The 16,005-nt window shown below is 51.0% G+C and overlaps 1 protein-coding gene across 5 annotated transcripts in view; it reads right to left on the reverse strand.

Annotated features, from left to right (window-relative positions):
• Window positions 1–16,005, reverse strand: part of TTC3 (tetratricopeptide repeat domain 3) — a 1,911,479-nt gene that overhangs the window by 1,638,236 nt on the left and 257,238 nt on the right. Inside the window, exon 1 of one of the 5 annotated variants that reach the window (XM_078656867.1) lies at window positions 2,734–2,835. The exons of 3 other annotated variants lie outside the window; for them this stretch is intronic. The gene's annotated coding sequence lies outside the window, so the exon portion shown is untranslated. Of the gene's footprint in view, window positions 1–2,733; window positions 2,836–16,005 lie in introns of those variants that run through there. One more of the 5 variants, XM_078656866.1, reaches the window with a different exon arrangement.

Here is a 16,005-nt window from a genome sequence, read left to right on the forward strand (position 1 = left end):
ACCCTTAGGGAATTCCACTGGCTACCAATTTGGGCACGAATCAAGTTCAAGGCCACCAGGCTGGGACACTCTTTTTTCCCAAAAATCTTTAAATGGTATGTGCCTACTCAGTCCCTGCAGCTCAAGGCAGCAAGACAGGTAAACATTCCCTGAATCAAACGAGACCTATTGCATTGCAAATGCTTGTTTAAACACAGGAATGGGGTTACAATGTCAATGGATGGCAAAAAGTATTGGAAAGCGTGAATCTAATTAGATGCTGCAAGTGCAAGAGGTTTTTAGCCAGAAGTAGTAAGTCACCATTCTGATGGCACTAGGGGAGAAGCTATAGTGTACAAGGTAAGGAACAGTTTCTAGATAGGGTGCAATCGCAGACGTAAAATGGGAGGGGGCGGGGCAGAACAAAAACAACAGAGTAGGATTTCCCTGGGTGGGAGAAAAAAAACAGATTTGTAAAAGCAGAAGCGGCTGGGTGTTACTGGTCAAGCGATTCCATCTCAGAGTGGGGTGGAAAGAATGGATTATAGTGAGTAGTAAAAAATCTGATTTTATAATCCCAGTGTTGCGCTCCTTGAAAGTACGGGAGGCAGCAGATGGCTGTGTTGAAAAGATGTCCATACAAACTCAAGAAGAGGAGATTGCTCATGCTGGAACGCATGTACTCGAAAACTGTATGAGATATATATATATATATATATTTATTTCTTTTTTATTTACACACACATACACAGTCACACAAAATTAGCAGGTGATGATTGCGAGGGAGTTCACAACTGACCAAACTCCCCAGTCCCTTTATATGTTAAAACTGGAGGCCAAGAGGAACCACATAAGTGGCAAGAGAACGTATGTTACAGAGAATAAAGGAGAGAGAGTAAGAGCAACTTCCAAAAAGGCCCAAAGTATAAATTACAAATAAAGCAGAAACTCAGCGTGTGGTACGTTGAAATGCAATACAATATTTTAAACAAGCATGTCTGGCCTGAAGGTGAAAGGCTGGCGCACTGGTGATGTTGTGGTATGCTCTAAGTGGCTTAGAAGTAAGCTAACTTGCTCTGTGAAAACTAGGATAACAAACAGATTGCGAACAAATGGTGTGTTGGAAAATAAAGAGATATTATTTATAAGAGAGTAGAAAGTCCATAAAAGTTACAGTGGGTGGAAATGAAAAATCAACGATGTACGAAATATAGTCTCAGAAAAACGAAATCCTAACGCCTTAAACTTTTTATGACTTTCGCAAAACATTTAGGCTCATCAAGCTTGCTATAACTATTTAAAGTACACTAAAACAAAAAATAATGCGATCACTTATTAGCAAACCTACTGCACTGGTTTAATCTTCCTGAAACTGCAAGTTACAGTAAATTTCCCTTCAACGGCCAAGAACACAAGTACGAAAACCACGACGTGACAGCGTTAGCAAAATCACATTTATGACACGGCAATATGCAGTATGTCTGATGCTCTTACCGGCTTCGGAAGCCTGTGCACGGGGTAGTTTAAGGGAGTGCATGAAAGAAAAGCGCACTGAGAGGTCAATGCAAGAAAGAAGGGCAGATAAAATAATAAACCAGCAGAGTGTTTGATTTGTCACACGTGATTTAACACTTTAAGGAATTATAAGCGTAAATTGAAATGATAAATCATTAACACGTGGCCCCTTCCCTGCTGGCGGAATGCCCCCCCCAATGCAGCAGGCTCCATCAAGAAAGTGCTACCGTGACAACAGCGGCCACCCTACTTAGCCCTGCCGGATTTCCTAGGTCCATGGCCTACTAGTTGCTCTACTCAACGCATTCTAGAAACTGCAATCGTGTTTATTTCATTACAGATTTGCGGCTGTCCTGCAGTTCCCCCGGGGCACAAGCATGCATCCACTTCTGTCATTACAGCTGATCGCAGCCAAAAAACAGAAGTGGATGCCTGCATGTGCCCTGGGGGGACTGACATAAAAAACAAGCTTACTGTAACACGGGAACGGGGTCTCGTCCTACACTGGGGCCACCTTTAACGATATGCGACCCCCCCCTCTTGTCTCCACAGGCCCACCTCGACTCTGGTTGGACGCCGGCTGAAAGGTACAGCTGCGATGAGGAAGAGGAGGAAGGATGGGGTCCCTTTAAGTGGACGACGGACCTGATGGAAGGGGCGGAGCCAGGTGAGACTGAAAAGGACGGTCACGGCAGTCCACAGGTGTGTCTATACACCGGAGGAGCGGACAGAGTGCAGGAGAGCGGAGTGGCGGGAAGCAGCGAGTTGGAGAGGAGCGGAGGAGCGAGTTGGTGGAGCGGAGCGGATTGGGACGGAGGAGCGAGAGGTTTCATCGAGGAAGAGAGGACCGACTATGCTAGCTGGATAAGCGAAGAGGACTTACAGCCGGATAGAGAGCCTGGACGGAGTGAGCCGGAAGCCGACGTCCCGAGTACCGAGGACGCTGAAAAGGGAACAGAGGAAGAGGAGACGGGAGCTGTGAAGCCGGGAGGCCAACCCCACGAGCCGCCCAGCCGTGCGCCAGGAGGTGTACGGCTAGCTGAGGTACGTGCTCGAGTCCTGGGGTGGTGGCGGAAGAAGGGAAGACGCCTTACTTAGGGATAGCTTGACATCCTAGCGTTAACAACCCTTACGAGTGGCGAGACACAATACTGCACTGAGCACTTTCTCTCCCTAGTCGCGCAGTCTAAAACCTGCACGTCCCCCACACCCTGCCCGTTCAAAACCCCGTGTTCATACCTAAGCACTAACAGTCCTCTCTTCTGTTTTCCTTCTTGGTGGCCGGCCTGGGTGAGCAATACGGAGCCTCCGGAGGAGCCCAGCAGTAGGAGGAGGAGCCCCGTCAGGAGGAAGGAGGAGGGAGTCCGCCGAAAGACACGACAGGAGAGGAGCCGGTCCCCCAGAAAACTCATCCCTAGAAAGAAGTGTACCGATAACTTACTTTCACGAATAAAAACCACTGCTACAAAAACACGTTTGCTTCCGATTCCTGGTCCCGCGGTTACACTGGTGGAGAATGCGGGCAGCCCAACCATCAGCATAGGGAAGATGGAAGCAGTGGTGCAAGCCCTGGTGCACGGCCAGGAACGACTAGAAAAGATAGCGGAACAACAGCTAAGAGCCGCGGAAGCAGACAGAGAGATTATTAAGGCGGCCGTAGCGGCGCGCACCCTGGAGCCTCCTGTCACCCTCGCCCCTTCGGCAGTAGGAGGAACCCCGCACCCCATAGGAGGAGTCTCTCTCCAAAAGTACCAACCCGGGGAAGACCCCGGCGCCTTCCTTCTAAACTTTGAGAGAGCGGCTCGGGCCTGTGGCTGGCCTGTGGTCAACTGGCCGTTTTTTTTGGCCCCCTTGTTGGTTGGAGAGGCGCAGGCGGCCTACCAAGTGGCCAACCCCAGAGGGGACACGACATACGCAGACATCAAACAGATAATATTGGATCATCTTGGATTAGACAAAGAGGCCTATAGACGGAGGTTCCGCAAAGAGAGGGGCATACCAGGAGAGACCCCCAAGACCCTCTTCGTACGCCTAAAGATGGCAGCGGACAAATGGCTCAAACCGACTGAAAGTACCAAAGAGGAAATCATGGACCGAATATATCTTGAGCAATTTCTTGAGGCTCTACCCTTTGCAACACAGAGGTGGTTGAAGCAACATCACAACCTGACCACCGAGCAGGCCGTGGAGATGGCCAATACCTTTTCAAGAGCTCCCCAGAGGCCTCCCTTTGTAGGGGAGACGGACAAACAAAAGCACGTGTACAAACCCGATAGGAAAACTATAAAGGCTCCAGAACCGGGAAAGCCCAGAATGTGGAAACCGGAACCCATACCGCACAGTGGACCCCAATGTTTTGACTGCGGTACCTGGGGGCACATTGCCAGACATTGCCCTCGTAGAAAACAAGAAGAGGAACCCATGGAGGTCGGCTATCTACCCCGGACTGTGTTATACTCAGCCGAGATGGGACAAGCGTACAGAGTGAGTATGGTTATTAACGACAACCCCGTAAAGGCGCTTCTCGACTCCGGATGCCGACAATCTGTGGTCCAAGCCCAACACGTCAGACCCCATCAATTAGTCCCCCGTGAAACTGTGTATATAAGGTGCGTGCATGGGGATGTGAAGCCGTATCCCGTAGCCGTTCTCCCCTTGGTTCCTCTAAGCGGTCATCCGTCCAGGATCAAGGTGGGTGTCCTGTCGTCTCTGCCCGAGGACTTGATAATCGGAACTGACAACCCGGCCTTTCTTGAGATGTTCAAACAGAGCATTAAAACAGAAACCAAAAACCCGTCCATAAAACAGATCCCCTCGCCTGCCTTTGTGTCCTCCGAACCTTGGGTGTTAGACCGGAGCTTCCGGTTCGCCCAGTCGAATGATGCCACTTTAATGAACGCCTGGGAGAGGGCCCACCAAACCCAAGACCATCGCCCTATTACCTATCCGCGCCTGTACATCAAGAACGATCTGCTCTATAGACAGGGGAAGGAAGATGACCCCGAACAGCTACTGGTCCCTTCGGCCTTCCGGGACCAAGTGCTGTTCTATTCACATTCACATCTAGTAGCGGGGCATACAGGGGCTGAAAAGACGACACAGAATTTATTGAAATGCTTTTATTGGCCGGGAATATACAAGGATGCGATGGTATACTGTCAGGAGTGCGACATATGCCAGAAACGAAACATGACCCGCCCCCCCAGCTGTGCCCTTACAACCCCTTCCAATAATCGGAGTGCCCTTTGAGAGAGTAGGGATGGACCTCATTGGGCCTCTACCCAAGACAAGGAAAGGCTACCAATACGTCCTAGTCATTGTGGATTATTCCACCCGTTTTCCAGAGGCCTTCCCGCTGACCACGACTACCACAAAGAATGTAGCCGACAAGATGTTAGAGTTGTTTTCCCGGGTGGGATTCCCTAAAGAGATCCTGACCGATCAAGGGACCCCCTTTGTTTCACGCCTCATGAAAGAAGTGTGCTCTCTGCTCCACATACACCAGATAAGAACAGCCGTATACCACCCCCAAACTGACGGCCTAGTGGAGCGTTATAACCGTACGTTGAAAACCACTCTGCGCAAGATGTTGGAGGTGGATGGGGCTGAATGGGACCAGATTCTTCCCCTGGCCCTGTATGTCATCAGGGGACAAAAACAAAGTAGCCTCGGCTTTTCATCTTTCGAGCTATTATACGGACGTCAACCAAGATCCCTGTTGGACATGACCAAGGAGGCATGGGAAAAAGAAGCCCACGATGACGTGGTGAATACCCTAGAGTATGCCCGGAGTCTTAAATCTAAATTGGGGAAGCTACGGGACTTGGCGTTCGTTAACTTAGAAAGAAGTCAAAACAGACAAAAAACGGTATACGACCAAGGAAAGAGATGGCGGACGCTCTCGGTGGGAGACTGGGCCCTGGTTTTATTGCCTTCCTCAACGCAGAAATTTAAAGCTGAGTGGAGCGGACCATACCGAGTCGTCGAGACGATTGGTAAAACCAGCTATAAACTGAGAATACGTGCTAGAACGACTCAAGTGTATCACATAAACATTCTGAAGAAATGGCTAGGGCAGCCTCCGGCGGAGGTTCATCTGACTAAACCTGATCACCCTACTCCGTCCAGCACCTTGCAAAGCCTAGTGATCAACGAGGACTTGATCGAGACGGAGAGAAAGGAGTTGGAAGGGACTCTACAAAAGCATGCACACGTCTTCTCCGACATACCCGGAAAAACCCGACTGGCTGAACACTGTATCAATACCCTCCCGGGGCGTATAGTAAAGATCAAACCTTATCGGGTCCCTGAGGCCAGGAGGAAGGGCATACAACAGGAAGTGGAAGAAATGTTGAAACTTGGGGTGATAAGGCCTTCCCACAGCGAGTGGTCCAGTCCTATTGTGCTGATACCTAAACCTGATGGAACAAAACGGTTTTGTATGGATTTCCGTGCCTTAAATGACATCTCCACTTTCGACGCCTACCCGATTCCTCGCATAGACGAACTGATCGAAAAATTGGGAGAAGCGAAATATATCAGTACGATTGACCTCACAAAAGGGTACTGGCAGGTGCCATTAAAGGAAGAGGACCGGCATAAGACAGCCTTCACTACGGACAAGGGGAGATACGAATTCACGGTCCTACCCTTTGGCCTACATGGAGCCCCTGCCAATTTTCAAAGATTGATGAACAATGTACTGAAGAACCTATCATCCTTCACGTCCGCTTATCTAGACGATATAGTCGTCTTCAGCCCGGACTGGAGCACCCATATGACCCATTTACATAGGCTATTCGAAACCCTTGCCGAGGCCGGATTGAACGTTAACTCCAAGAAGTCCAGGATAGGGTTTCACAAGGTCAAATACCTCGGTTATGTACTCGGTCATGGTATGATAGAGCCACAGATCGAAAAAGTCAGAGCCATCATGGAGACCCCTTTTCCAAACACCAAAAGAGAACTAAGAGCGTTTTTGGGCCTCATTGGATATTACCGACGCTTTATCCCAGGTTTCGCGGAGTTGGCGTCCCCTCTCACCGATGCCCTACAGACCAGAGTGAAACAGTGCGATCTGAGAACGCCCTCCCAAGCCATGTTGGACGCCTTTGTCTCCCTGAAAAGAGCGATTACCTCTGCACCCGTTCTCACCTCGCCTGACTTCTCACGGCCCTTTTCTCTGCATACAGATGCATCCGACTACGGTATTGGAGCCGTACTGTCTCAAGAGAGTCCGGACAGAGGCGATCATCCAATACTGTTTATCAGCCGGAAGTTGTTTCCCCGTGAACTCAAGTACCCCACCGTTGAGAAGGAGTGCTTGGCCATAAGATGGGCCGTGGCCAAGTTGGCCTATTACCTGGAGGGGCGCCAGTTCCAGTTGTATACTGACCATGCTCCCCTACTCTGGATGGTTCGCAACAAATCATCCAACGCTAGGGTCATGAGGTGGTTCCTCGCTCTGCAGCCCTACGTCTTCAAGATATGCCACAAACGGGGGATTGACAATACCGGGGCGGACTTCTTGTCCAGGAATCCGCTTCCCGAGCGGAAGCGTTCAGGGGGGGTGGTGTGTAACACGGGAACGGGGTCTCGCCCTACACTGGGGCCACCTTTAACGATATGCGACCCCCCCTCTTGTCTCCACAGGCCCACCTCGACTCTGGTTGGACGCCGGCTGAAAGGTACAGCTGCGATGAGGAAGAGGAGGAAGGATGGGGTCCCTTTAAGTGGACGACGGACCTGATGGAAGGGGCGGAGCCAGGTGAGACTGAAAAGGGCGGTCACGGCAGTCCACAGGTGTGTCTATACACCGGAGGAGCGGACAGAGTGCAGGAGAGCGGAGTGGCGGGAAGCAGCGAGTTGGAGAGGAGCGGAGGAGCGAGTTGGTGGAGCGGAGCGGATTGGGACGGAGGAGCGAGAGGTTTCATCGAGGAAGAGAGGACCGACTATGCTAGCTGGATAAGCGAAGAGGACTTACAGCCGGATAGAGAGCCTGGACGGAGTGAGCCGGAAGCCGACGTCCCGAGGACGCTGAAAAGGGAACAGAGGAAGAGGAGACGGGAGCTGTGAAGCCGGGAGGCCAACCCCACGAGCCGCCCAGCCGTGCGCCAGGAGGTGTACGGCTAGCTGAGGTACGTGCTCGAGTCCTGGGGTGGTGGCGGAAGAAGGGAAGACGCCTTACTTAGGGATAGCTTGACATCCTAGCGTTAACAACCCTTACGAGTGGCGAGACACAATACTGCACTGAGCACTTTCTCTCCCTAGTCGCGCACTGTCTAAAACCTGCACGTCCCCCACACCCTGCCCGTTCAAAACCCCGTGTTCATACCTAAGCACTAACAGTCCTCTCTTCTGTTTTCCTTCTTGGTGGCCGGCCTGGGTGAGCAATACGGAGCCTCCGGAGGAGCCCAGCAGTAGGAGGAGGAGCCCCGTCAGGAGGAAGGAGGAGGGAGTCCGCCGAAAGACACGACAGGAGAGGAGCCGGTCCCCCAGAAAACTCATCCCTAGAAAGAAGTGTACCGATAACTTACTTTCACGAATAAAAACCACTGCTACAAAAACACGTTTGCTTCCGATTCCTGGTCCCGCGGTTACACTTACACAAAACAAACAACTTAAATATGCATCTGGTCCGCATGCGTATAGTGTAAGAAATGCATGCTTACACAAAACGAACAACTTAAAAAAATGCAGCTTTGTGCAGTGCACAAGAGAGGAAGCAGTGTCAGAGCATCGGGCGCACGCTGTGCTCGGACCCACGGCCAGTATCACAAAGTCTGTCTGTGACTATCTGGCTGTCAGCATGTATATACCACAGCTGATAGGAGACGTACAAAAGGAAAGAAGAACCGGAAGACAGCGGAACACGAGTGACGGAGGAACAGGGGACATAACAAGCTCTTGGCATTGCTGTGACGGGGTGGGAGCGCATTGGCGCGGGAACAGCAGCCTTTGATGTGCGAGCGAGTGGGAGGGAACACCATATGGGGTGTGATTGAGAAGTGAGGAGGCCATCAGCCCCAGAAGCCGCAGCGTCAACCTGACCGAGACCCGGGATAACGGCTGAAAGATGGGAATCAGAGCCTGAATATCCCGGACCCGCTGTTCGGGTGGATAAACTCGAAACCGCGCCGAGTCGAGAACCGCTCCGATGAAAAGGAGCTTCTGAGAGGGGCACAGGTGTGACTTTGGCACATTGATGGAGAACCCCAGCCGGTGCAGGAGATCTGCCGTAGTCTGGAGGTGGCTGACGACTGTCTGGGGCGAGCCCGCCTTCAACAACCAGTCGTCGAGGTAGGGGAAGACTGAAACCCCTAACCTGCGCAGATGAGCTGCGACCACCGCCATCACCTTTGTGAACACCCGTGGGGCGCTGGTAAGGCCAAAGGGGAGCACGGTATACTGAAAGTGCACGTGGCCAACCGTGAACCGCAGGTAGCGCCGGTGGGCCGGCAGGACGGGGATGTGGAAATAAGTGTCCTGCAAGTCCAACGCTACCATCCAGTCTCCTGGGTTCAGGGCAGCTAGAACCTGAGCCAGTGTCAGCATCTTGAACTTTTCCTTCCGGAGGAAGCCGTTGACTTTCCTTAGGTCCAAGATAGGGCGTAGGCCCCCTTTGCCCTTCTTGGGTACCAGAAAGTAGTGGGAGTAGCAACCACACCCTACTTCTGTCCCAGGAACGCGCTCGATGGCCCCCTTGGCCAAGAGGGCCGTAACTTCCTAATGCAGAAGTCGCAAATGATCCCCCGATACACGGTGGTTCTGAGGTGGCATGGCTGGAGGAGTCGCCTCGAAGGGGAGGGAGTAGCCCCTTCGGACGACCTGCAGCACCCACCTGTCCGAAGTGACGGTGCGCCAGTGGAGGTGGTGATGGCGAACCCTGCCCCCCACTGGCGTCACATGGGTCTGAAAGCACGGACTAGGAGGGTTTAGAGGCGGATGCTGCGGGGGAAGGTGTGGACTGACCTCGCCGTTGTCCCAGACCGCCGGGACGGCGGTTCCAACGGCCGCCACCGTGTTGGGTATTACCCTGCGGAGCGTGGCTGGCGGCACGTTTGGGGAAACCCCTTCCGTGGCCACGAAAGGAATGAAAGGCAGCCGATTGCTGGCGCGGGGCCGAGAGACCCAAGGACTTGGCCGTAGCCTTGGAGTCCTTAAAGCGCTCGAGCGCATGGTCTGCCTTGTCGCGAAAGAGGCGACGGCCATCAAACGGCATGTCCATCAAGGTGTTCTGGACATCGGCCGAAAAGTTGGCAGACCTCAACCAGGCGTGACGTCTGACCGCCACCGTCGTTGCCATCGCTCTACCCAGTGAGTCGGTGGTATCCAGCCCACACCGTATAGAATATTTGGCTGCATCCCGGCCCTCCACAAGGGCTTGGCCGAGTTTGGCCCGTACCTCCAACGGACACTCTGGCAGCACTTTCGCAACCGTATCCCACAGAGAGTGGGTGTAGTGGCCCAAGAGGCATGCGGTGTTGGAAGACCGCAGTCCCAGACTAAGGGACGAGAAGATCTTTTTGCCATACTGCTCGTACCTCTTGGATTCCCTGTCCGGCGGTGCCGACGGGAATGCGGTCTGGGAATTGGAGGCCTGGATGACCAGGCTCTCGGGGGTAGGGTGGGTGGACAGGAAACATGGGTCGCCCGGTGCTGGGCGGTGGGGTCTGGCCACGTTCTTATCTACGGGCGAACCCGTAGCGGGTTTGGACCAAGTGCCCAGAAGAACGTCGTTCAAGGCCTCATTAAAGGGCAGCAGAGGCTCGGCCGAGCTTGACTGCGGTTTAAGGACCTCAGTGAGGAGATAAGTCCTCACGGCCGCGACGGGGAGCTCAAGGCCCAAGGCCTTGGCAGCCCTCATCAACACCACACTGTAGGTTGCCCCCTCCTCCGAAGCCACGGTAGGAGGGGAGACAAGACCAGTGTCTGGAGAGGTGTCCAGGCCACTGGCCTCCCCAAGGTCTCCTGCCCAGTCCTCATGAGACTGACACTCTCGGGTCACAGGGTCCTCAGACCCCTCCCAATCCCTTTCATCACCCATCTCCTGAAACTCAGGGTTCTCAACTAATGGGGCCTGCTCATAGAAGTGAAACTCCCCAAACGACGTCTGGAGCGGCGCCCATCGGGGCCGTCCCGACATCGGAACAGGAATGAAGGGGGCATCGGGGACGGCGCCGCCGGAGGGGACACCTTATGGTCCGACGCCGGGGAGGTCGTAAGGTCCACCGGCGACGATCCAGATCCCGAAGAAGGTCTAGCGGCGTCCCTCGGCGCAGGGCCCGAAGGCGCCGGCGGCACCGGAACCGCTGTACCCTGCGGTGCCGGGCCCGAAGGAGCCGAGCCCGAAGGCACGGCGGCGTCGGTATAGCGGGAACGTGCGGCGCCGGGCCCGAAGGCGTCGGCTGCGTCGGGGCCGAAACCCCTGACCCGCTAGAGGCCCCAGACGGGTCCGCTGGGCCCGAAGGCGCCGCGGAGCCCGTCAGAGGAGAGTTTCCTCATGGCCATGAGGAAGCACTCGATCTCCTCCGGCGTCGCGTTGACCCCAGGGACCGGAGGGTGTGGAGCTGAAGGCGGAGCCGCGTGGGCGGTGTCACCCGAACCCCCGGCCGCATCGCGCGAGCGTCGGGAGGGGGAGGGGGAGGGGGAGGGGGGGGGGGGGAGTCCGCAGAGCGATGACGCCTCTTGGACTTCTTGTGCTTCTTACCTGACGACGACTTCGACGCAGAGGAGTGCGGCCTACTCTCGGAGCTGTGGTGGCTCCGAGCCCGCGACCTGTCCCTCGACCTCCCGTGGGACCGAGACCTCTCGCGGCGCGGGACCGACTGCCGGAGTTCGAGTCGCCTGCGGGACCGCTCCCGCCTGGCTTTCGAAGAGAGGGCCCGGCAGTCGGAGCAGGCCTTGTCGTCGTGAATGACGCCTAGACAAGTTAAACACAGGTGGTGAGGATCCGTGACCGACATCGTGCGGTCGCAATCCTCGCAGTGCTTAAAGCCGGGCATCCCTAGGGCACCAATCGGATTCGAAAGACTTCGAGAAATGATCAAAAAACGATAAAAAAGTTAGTCAAAAAGTGACTAGGGTTACTGCTTTTTCCAGATCTGCGCTTGCTGGCGCGGAAAAAAGAAGAACTGACGTCAGCACGCGGAGGCGGCGTCTAAGTACTCCGACGACGTCATCACGGCGCCCACGACGCCGATGACGGACGCGGAGCCACAGACGACACCTACCGACACGCAAGGGTACTGCTACGCAAAAGTTTCCGGATCCAGTCTCACGCCTGGGGGATATTCTAAGGTAAGGAATCTAATACTAACGTGTCTCTTTCAGATCCTGTATTTATACAAATATTTTCATGAAAATTCACCTTTTTACTACTTATTAAAATAAAATGATTTTGTGTTTGGGCAAACCTTGCTCAGTCCTATTTACAATGGTCATGTTTACCCAAATGAAGCCTTAATGTGCTATTTTATATGGAATTCTAAGATAAGAGGCTTGCGCATTTACTAAAGATAAAGTTATTCACTCCCACACTCATCCTGCCTTTTTTTCCTAAGCGATACAAAAGGGGATGATGGACGGAGCGTTTGAGCAAATCAAACACTCACCCCCAGTCAAATGATCTGGGTTAAATCCATCACCATTCTTTAGCTCACTCCGCCCCCCCAGTTCAGACATGGCCATATGCAAATCAGTCTGACCCTGTGCCTCATGGGAACAGTCCAGCCCGAACTGCCAAGCCATATCTTCCCTGGACTGGAAACAAGCATCCTGGGACCGGTTTCGGATTCATAATCCTCATCAGCCAGGCTATCTTGAATCCAGTGGCAAAGTGAGCAAGGGACTCACTTCTGAGCATACCCTGCCACACTTCGGGCGAACAAAGCCATACAAAAGGGGATGATGGACGGAGCGTTTGAGCAAATCAAACACTCACCCCCAGTCAAATGATCTGGGTTTAATCCATCACCATTCTTTAGCTCACTCCGCCACCCCAGTTCAGACATGGCCATATGCAAATCAGTCTGACCCTGTGCCTCATGGGAACAGTCCAGCCCGAACTGCCAAGCCATATCTTCCCTGGACCGGAAACAAGCATCCTGGGACCGGTTTCGGATTCATAATCCTCATCAGCCAGGCTATCTTGAATCCAGTGGCAAAGTGAGCAAGGGACTCACGTCTGAGCATACCCTGCCACACTTAGGGCGAACAAAGCGATACAAAAGGGGATGTGTTTGATTGGTTCTGATGCTCCGTCCATCACCACCCCCTTTTGTACCGCTTTGGCCGCCATAAGTGTGGCAGAGTATGCTCAGACGTGAGTCCCTTGCTCACTTTGCCACTGGATTCAAGCAAGCCGGGCTGAAGACGGCTGGAATGCCAGAAACAGGTCCTCGGAAGCTTGTTTCCGGTCCAGAGAAGGCATGGCTAGGCAGTTCGGGCTGGACTGTTCCCATGAGGCACAGGGTCCGACTGATTTGCATATAGCCATGTCTGAACTGGGGTGGCAGAGTGGGCTAAAGAACGGTGATGGATCAAACCCAGATCTGTTGACTGGGGTGAGTGTTTGATTGGTTCTGATGCTCCGTCCATCACCACCCCCTTTTGTACCGCTTTTTTGTTAGGTCTCGCCTGTCAATGTGCATGCGCATTGAGCAGAGCGAGACTATAGGGGCTTAAACAGAGTTTAACTAGACTGGCAATTTGATGCAGTGCATGTGCGCTTTTAGCTCAATGCGCAAGCGCAATGAGTTAAAATGCGCGTGCACAGCATCAAATCGCCAGTCTTCGCCATCTGTTCCCCCTCCCCAGCCGCCAGCACCTCCCCTCTCTCTCCCTGCAGTTTCACGGCCGCCAGGCTCGCATTTCTCCTCCCCCTCCCCAGCCGCCAGCACCTCCCCTCTCTCTCCCTGCAGTTTCACGGACTTTCACTTTCACGGCGGTAGGCCGTGTCTCTTTTTTTTTTTTTACTTTAAACACAACCCTGGGCTTGTTGTTATTTTACCTCTGTGACCTGCTCCTAAATGGACAGTGCACGGTATGTATTTATTTAAACAATGCCTTCTGGTGGCATAGGTCACAATCTCGAGTAGACGGCACTGAGTGCAGTGAAGCTTTTGCTCTCTGTGGTGTGTGATTTTTAGCGCAATACTCTTAGTTCCAATATGTGCGGCAACTGGAGTTACCACACTTATTGAAGTTTAATGGCCAACTTATAATGAGAGCTCAAGTAGGAAAACAAGGTACACTTTGCAATCCTTTATTTGTTATGAACACATGCTTATGTTGTTAAAGATCTTGATGACCGAGGATGGTTTGCAGTGAGTGCATGACAGACAACTAATGTAGAAAATATTGCTTATGTTTACCAATACGTTCATTTAACATTTGACTTTAAGTATCAGTAATGTGCATTGGTATCTATTCTACTTGTAAAACTGTAAAATTCCCACATACTTCTTCCTATTGCTTGATACACCCCATAATGCACAGCTTATGATCAAGTGAAAAGATACTTCATACAATTTTCCAGTGCAACAATACATAAAACCTACTGCAGTCACCAAAGTAGCCATGAAAACAGGAAAGCACAAAACTCCACAATCAATCCCTTGAACAAGTAACAAACACTGCCAACATAATCAGGTATACACACAGACCAGGACTACAGTCAAACAAATGACATATACAAGTGTTGACCAACCCCACTTAATAGTAACACAAGCAGCTTTTGCTCTCCTACAACTATGTGCTATATTGCCTTCTAACCCCCCCCCCCACCGAGTCTCTTCACCACCTAAGGTGCTTTTCCCTGCCTGTCTGCTCATTGCCCCCCCCCCCTTAAATCTCCTCTTTATCAGTATTGTTTCTTTGATCCAAGAGTGGCGATATTGGAGATATGCATTTGCTTTTTATTGTTTATTGTCTTGTCTATTCCTTTCAGCTGTGTGTTGCTTTTTGTCTTTATTCTTATGTTTTATCTTTGAAAATTCAATAACAAATAAAAAAAAAAAAGAAGAATTGACCACTTTTCACCCTTGTGAAAGAGCACTCCAAGGAAGGAGTCTATACTCAAGAGAGACTTAATAATGGTGCTTATCAGGGAACTGGATAGTTCGCTTCTGCCAGACGAGGTGGACTGCTAACACCGAAAACTTCAACAGCACTATGCACAACTTCAGGAAAGAAATATAAAGAATTGTGACACCAAAGTGCATGCTTGCTTTCAAATGCCATTAATAAATGTTAATTTAAAGATCGATTGGTAAAGGGAACCCTATTTAAACGCGTTCCCGGGAGTAAGACTACATGTTAGGAAACATGAAGCTTCCGAGTGGAACAAAGGCCTCAGTGTATAAGAAAGTTAAGTCGACAAAACTTCAGAAGCTGAAATAACACTGTAGCTTTTCACTGCTCAGATAATCTTGACACCTTTAACGCGGTCTTATCCCAGCGTGACCACAGATAACCTCCTGCTTCGAACCTATGATTGCTTAAAATGCTTTAACGTAAGAAGCCACGTGGTCAACACGTGGAGAATGTATGTTGGGACATTCCCCCATAGCGTTCTAGAAAAACACCAACAAAATGCAACAAGCATTGAAAATGCAATAGGTCTCGCCTTAGATTAAGTTAAAGCCATTTGCTTTGCTAATGGTATTGTATAGCAAAGCGAATGGCTTTAACTTAATAAAAGGCGAGACCTATAGCATTTTCAATGCTTGTTTCTAAGGCTTGTAGTCCTGCATTTGCAATTGGATAATCTAAACTACTAGTTCCGTAAAAAATAAAAGCAGCATTCCATAGGCTACTCTTTGCAAACCAAGTTCTTCTGCACTAAACTTCCTCTTTAGGACGGGTACCCGGACCTGGGTGAAATTTAAATTTCGCTGGTGTAATTTTTGGAATGTTGTATTATGCTTCGTATGCAAAATTCCTAAATGTATGCCATTATGCCACTTTGTGTAATTACATGCAATTTGCAGTAAATGTTTACTGCAAGCGCGCAGTTTGCGGTAAAAAATTACAGTGACAGCACAGGAACAACAGAATGTAAGTGGCTGTTGCTTGCGGTGCATTTGTTTAAATGCATTTGCTTAAATGCATCCTATTGCCAAATAATTTTACGCGAGGATGCATTTTGCACTAAAATGTGATGAAAACTGACAGATTTGCATTTAGCACAATTGCACGTAATTTCATTTAAGTTACCTATAATTTTTTCCAATGACACAAAAGCAAATTTCACTATAATCACACCCCACGAGCAACAACCTAGAGTGGAAGAGTGGAGAAATTCTATATGCAGCACCCACTGGAATGTCTTCAAAGCAAGCAACCATTTTACATTTCACATTCAGATCAGAACAAAAGCACAACTACATCTAGAGCAGTTCAAAGTGTGTGTTTTCAGAAAAAAAACTCCCATAATAATGCAGGAGGAGAGCTTTTTAAATATATATATATATATATATATATATATATATATATATATATTTACATATT

The sequence above is a fragment of the Lissotriton helveticus genome, chromosome 8, assembly GCF_964261635.1.
Source record: "Lissotriton helveticus chromosome 8, aLisHel1.1, whole genome shotgun sequence".
In the NCBI taxonomy this organism is placed as follows: domain Eukaryota; kingdom Metazoa; phylum Chordata; class Amphibia; order Caudata; family Salamandridae; genus Lissotriton; species Lissotriton helveticus.